Genomic DNA, 6,402 nt, shown 5'->3' on the forward strand with positions numbered 1-6,402 from the left:
AGGATGTGGCGCTTCAATCGTTATAGTTGTGGATCTGTGACATTGAGATATGGAGAAGCAAATTGGTCATGGTGTTCGATGATAACATCAACCCGAAAGGCAGAGAAGGAGATTTGTGGGACCTAATCATGAAACATGGTAGAATTCTGGATTTTTATATTCTTCTGAAATGGAAAAAGCCAAGGAGTAAGTTTGGGTTCTTCCGATTTAAAGATCTGAGAGAAGCATTATCAGTTATTAGAGCTTTAGACTGTTACTACTAGAATAACTGGAGATTAAACGTTGGTTTAGCCAAGTACGGCAGAAATACCACCAGTAAACGAGGAAAGCCAGCAGTAAAGGTAAATATCCTCTAAGAAAGGACCAGGGTCTTAACAGACTATCTTATGCTGAGATTGTAAAAAAAAGAACAGCAGATATCGAAGTGGAAGAGCTAAAGGGCGAGGCACGAAAGGTTGTTGTATCATTGGGCTCCTTACATGAAAAAGGTAATACACAAAAGAACCAGATTGTTCTGGAAGACCAAGAATTAGAGTTGGAATGGCTGGATAAATGTGCTGTAGTAGAGGTCAAGAATCCTCAATCCATCCACATGCTTCAACAACATATTTTAAGTCAAGGTGTTTCTACCTTTTAGTTACGATGATAGGGGGAAGTTTGGTGCTATTAACATTTGAATCTAAAGAAAAAATGATCGGTATGCCGCAAAAAGGGAAAACATGGCTTAGCGAATGGTTCTTTTGGATAGTCCTATGGACTACTGGTCTCATTAGCAACAATAAGTTTGTGTGGTTGAAGTTAGAAAATATCCCCTTTCATGGTTGGTCTCATAGTTTCTTCAAAAAAATTGGTGATCTTTGGGGAAGTTTTATATTAGTTGATGATAGTACAATGTTCAAAAAAACGTTGGGATATAGCAAGAGTTCTATCTCTTATGAACAAAGACGCTTCACCATCCAGTTCAATACATGTTGAGTTAAAAGGGATCCAATACAATATCCGATGTTCTATCAAAAAAGAGCCTGACTGTTCATGGAATTCTAGTATGAAGAAGACTACAAAGGAAAAATCCATCCCATCCATGTCCAGTGAAAGTTCTCCCAATGAGGTTAACCCAAGTATCGATGGCGAATACAGAGAGGAAAAAGAAGAGCTCACATGCACGCGGGAAGATGGAAGTAAAACGAAAACTAGTATTTCCTCGAGAATGAATACGATAGCTGGAACAACAATATGCAAGTCGTCCTTTTCAAATTTACGACATTCTCAAGGCGACATTGATGATGTGGGTTATATGATAACAGATAATCTGAAGCTGCACTCAACAGAAAACAAGTTTATTCAAGTGAAGGAATTTGAGGTTTTTGAATTGGGAAAATATGGTTGGCCTATGGAAGAAAGGGTGGAAGAGCAAATTAGCCCAAATCCACATGATTGTAAAGATGAGCAGTTCAACAAGGAAAGACCCATTAATGACGAGGAAGAGAATTTTGGGCTCAACATGGCCCTATGCTCTGAAGAAATGTTTACGGTTGATGGAAGTGTAGTAAACAAAAAGGCTACAATAACCAGTATGGCCCCTACGGAGGAAAGAAAAATGTTAAATGAAGGCTCAACCAAGAAAAAAAAAATGCTGGGAGAAGTAGGAAATCGATGCTAGTGCTTGATTCTAATATTAACAAAAAGGTTCCAATAAATAAGAGAAAATAGCTGGGAAAAAAAGTAAAAAGGAGAAACTCCAATCATAAAATAAAGCTGACCTTCTAAAGCTACAAATGTTAGAGGAAGCCTTCATTTCAGATGAGGACCTCAAGAGTAGAAACAGAATCCTACGAATTGAGGCCAAGAAGACATTAGAAGTTGGTAAGCTCCTTGGATTAACTGGAGAAATGAACGATGAGGATATAATTGAAAAGCTTATGGCTATGGAGAAGGACGATGATGCAAAAGAAGGTAACCCTTAAAAATTTCATGCTTTCTCTTCCTTTATGGGGTTCTTTTAGTTTTAATGAATTTAATTTCAATAAATATTAGAGGAATTGAAAAATCAAAAAAAGGAGGGCCTTTAAAAAATTGATTTATAAGGAAAAACCTTCTTTAGTTTTCATCCAAGAATCGAAATTCCAAGGGGTATCGGACAAAATCATTCATAAGCTCTGGAGGGGAAATGACATAAATTTCAAACACAGTGACTCACGTGGCCTTGCAGGGGGCTTAATCAGTATGTGGAGTAAAGCTCAATTTCAACTCATATCCTTTATGATTCAAGAAAGATACATTTGGTTGAAAGGAACTTTTCGGGATTGTTTGGAATTTTTAATCTTATTAATGTTTATGCCCCTAATGATGTCAATGAGAGAAAGTTTTTCTTTGAGGAAGATGCATAGTCGATAACTACTGATGATGAATTCGCTTCTTTGCAGGTGATTTCAACTCGGTCTTAAGTAAAGAAGAAAAAGTTGGGGCTTCAAACTGCTTCAGATCCATTAATGACTTCAGTATCTTTGTCTAAGGTTCAGAGCTTGTTGATCTGCAACTAATAGGGAGAAAATATGCTTGGTACAGAAGGAATGACTCTCCAGCAATGAGTTGTTTTGACAGATTCCTTTTATCCACAAACTGGTTTTCTTTTTTTTTCATCAGTTAATCAATGAAGCTTAGATGGTTCTTTTTTGGACCATATAGCCATTTGCCTGGGCATCGATGTTATGGACTGGGGATCAAAGCCCTTCAAACTCTTCAACTATTGGCTACAAAATGGCGAATTTAACATGCTGTTGGATGAAAAATGGAACAGTTACAAGGTGTAAGCTTTCGCAGGTTTTAGGCTTGACCAAAAACTGAAGCGTTTAAAGCAGGACATTCAATCTTCGAAAGGCTATGTAAAAGGTGGCATGATGGAATCCATAGAATTCTTAAATAGTGAGATTAGCAGCCTGGAGAAAAAACATGAGGTCGATCCCTTCAATGTTGAAGTTAGTACTATAATCAATGCAAAGAGGAAGGAACCACAGCACACCCAAGCTATAGAAGAACAAACATGGAGAGAAAAGGCAAGATTGAAATGGCTATAGGAAGGGGACAGAAACACAAAGTTCTTCTATCGTATTGCGAGTAATAGCTGGAGAAATAACTTTATTGGCCACCTATCTTTCAATGGTAGGCAACTTAATGACCCTAAGGAAATTAGAAATGCAGTGGAAAAGCACTTCTCACAGCACTTCAGAAAAGATCAAGGCCCATCTCTTATATTCTCAAAGGCATTTCCAAATGTGCTCACCCCTAGTGAAGCCCTTCAATCAAAAGTCCCCTTTTCAAAAAAAGGAAGTGCTGGATGCAATTATGTCTTATGATGGTGATAAAGCTCAAGGTCCAAATGGCTTTAACATGTATTTTATGAAAAAAAAGTGGAGTCTCTTCAAGTTGGAAATCATGGAGTTTTTCCAAGAGTTCTTCAACACAGAAAAGTTCACGAAAGGGATCAATAGCTCTTTTATAGCTTTGGTGGTAAAGAAACACTGTGCAGAATCTCTAAACGACTTTCGACCAATATCATTAATAGGGAGCATGTACAAAATTCTGGCAAAGACCTTAGCAAATAGATTGAAACAAGTAGTGGGTTCTCTCATTAGCCCGACTCAATCCGCTTTTGTGAAAGGTCACCAAATTATAGATAGCATCCTTATTGCAAATGAGGATATTGACAGCCTTAAAAAATTGATGAACGGAGTTCTGGTGCTCAAGTTAGATTTTGAGAAAACTTTTGATAAGGTCAGATGGAATTTTCTCCTGCACATTATGAGTCTTATGGGTTTCGAAAATAAATGGATTGGATGGATTAGAGGTTGTATTTCTTCGACTTCAATATCAGTATTAATAAATGGATCTCTGAAAAATCCTATCAAGATGCAGAAAGGTCTTAGACAAGGCGATCCCTTATCTCCATTCTTTTTTATAATGGTTGCAGAAGCATTGAGTCTTTTATTCAATAGGGCTATTGACTTGGAACTCATCAGAGGAATAAGAGTCGGGGATGGTGGTCTACAGATATCTCATCTCTAATTTGCAGATGACACTATTATTTTTTGTCAGCCAAATTTTGAGCATCTTCTTACAATCAAATGGGCACTCTGGTGTTTCTAGTTAGCAGCGGGCCTGAAAGCTAACTTCTTAAAAAGTGTACTGATCGGAGTTAACATAGACTCACAGACTCTATCGAAATGGGCTAGTAAAATTCATTGCAAAATAGAACATCTACCCACGAAGTACCTGGGGCTCCCTTTAGGCTCTAATCCGAGGTTAATATCTATATGGAAACTTGTCATTGAATCATTCAGAAATAGGCTAAACATATGAAAGAGTAAGTTGCTGTCTTTGGGTGGTAGAATTGCTTTGATTAGGTTAGTTCTAGCTAATCTCCCCATATATTGTATGTCACTTTTTAGAGCTCCAAGAGGGGTCCTATTAGAATTGGAAAAAATGAAGAGACAGTTTTTGTGGGGAGACAAAGAGAATAAAAGGAAGATAAGGCTGGTAGATTAGAACTCAATATGTAGAAGTAAGTATTTTGGACGATTGGGTATCTCTAAAATGCTGCATTGTAACCAGGCAATGTTGTTGAAATGGTTTACAAGGTTTGGGAATGAGCAAAAAGCATTATGGAGGGCTGTTATTTGTAACAAATACAACCTCTCTGCAAGGATTTGTGGCCTGCTTCCTGTCCATCTCACTCGCTTTCTCGGATATGGAGTGATATTCAAAACACATGGGATGGGGGTGCTTTTCTAACATTATGCAATCTAGTTTTTCTTTTTGTGCAGGTGATGGTGCTAATATTCATTTCTAGAGTGACAAATGGATTCAAGGTTTATCATTAAAGTTGGCTTTCAGATGAATATACTTTCTCGCCATTAATAAAGATGGTTTCATAAAAGACGATGGTGAATGGGATGGGCAAATTTGGAGATGGCAAGTTTTACTTCGAAGGAATCTTTTTGATTGGGAACTTGAAACCTGGAGGCAGTTTACAGCTCTTCTAAATTCTGTGTCACTTTGTAATGAAGCTCAAGACTACCTCATATTGATGCATGCTACCTATAGCGTTTACCAACCCAAATTTTTTCGTATTCAGCTGGAGAAAGCTACATATAACATTGTCTCTATAGAAAAATATATTTGGAATGGTTTTGCCCCTCCTAAAGTTGAAGTCTTTTGTAGGAAAGCTCTAAAAGGCAGCATTCCTGTGATTGAGGTATTGCATAAGCGAGCCTGTCTGATGAACATGACAAATAAATGTACTTTTTGTGGTGAAGCCGAATCCATTGACCATCTTTTTCTCTTTTGTAATTTGGCTTGGAATATCTGGTTCAAGTGTTGTAATTAGTGGGGCATCTCATGGGCTACTCCTGGTTCGTTCAATAGTCTTTTTGATTTATGGACTTACCTCTCTTTTAAAAATCAACATCAAATTATTTGGGATACATTGTTCCATGCTGTTGTTTGGTCAATCTGGTTAGTTCCAAATGAGAAAATCTTCAAGCAGAAAACCAATTCATTTAACAACATCTTCAGTCTGATTTGTACTAGACTGGCTTGATGGATGAGTTCTAAATTTCCAGATTTAAATTCCCTGCCATCAAATTGTTTATCTAGCTTCCAAAGTATATCCATTCGCTTCCATAAAAAATAATGTAGGATGAACATCGAATGGTCTCCACCCCTTGAAGGAGTTTGGAAAATCAATGTAGATGGATCAGGTATAGGTAAGCCTGGTCCTGCAGGAATAGGAGGTGTTATCCACGATTAGAAGAGGAAAGTGTTGCTAATGTTTTCAAAGAATATTGGAGTCAAGGAATCGAACCTGGCAAAGCTACTCGCGGTAGTTGAAGCCCTTACTATTGTGGAAAATGCCAATCAGGATCATTTGCTTGATATCATTATCGAAAGTGACTCCAAAGTTGTTACAGCTTGGCTTAACAAAGTAAGTGAATGCCCTTGGAAATATAATGATTTGATGAATAGGCTGTACAATCTTGTCGTTAGGGTTAAGAATATCACTTTTGTACATGTTTTTAGATAAGCTAATTATTTTGCGAACTCTCTAGCTAAGATAGGAGTACACAAATCTTGCGATTTTGTTGCTTGGCTGTAACGACCTCTTTTACAAGAATAATATTTTTATTTCAATCTTAAAATATATATATATATATATATATATATATATTACAAACTCATAATAAAGAAATCATATATATATATATATATTTTTTTTTTTTTGCATACTCAACTCAATTTATAAAACAAATGGACAAAATAATATATATTATATATTTCAACTCTAAACATATTGAGGCTGATTTTTATGGATATAAAAACTGAAAGGACATCAAATTGTCACGGATC

The 6,402-nt window shown here is 36.7% G+C and overlaps 1 long non-coding RNA gene across 1 annotated transcript; it reads left to right on the forward strand.

The window, feature by feature from the left end:
- The first annotated feature begins 1,582 nt into the window (after nucleotides 1–1,582).
- Nucleotides 1,583–5,478, forward strand: LOC149510792 (uncharacterized). Its single transcript, XR_016335207.1, has 2 exons — nucleotides 1,583–1,953; nucleotides 2,424–5,478. It is a non-coding gene; the product is annotated as an uncharacterized LOC149510792 (long non-coding RNA).
- The last annotated feature ends 924 nt before the right edge of the window (nucleotides 5,479–6,402 follow it).

This window comes from Durio zibethinus, chromosome 28, assembly GCF_047325235.1.
Source record: "Durio zibethinus cultivar Kanyao isolate XHJ-2024 chromosome 28, ASM4732523v1, whole genome shotgun sequence".
In the NCBI taxonomy this organism is placed as follows: domain Eukaryota; kingdom Viridiplantae; phylum Streptophyta; class Magnoliopsida; order Malvales; family Malvaceae; genus Durio; species Durio zibethinus.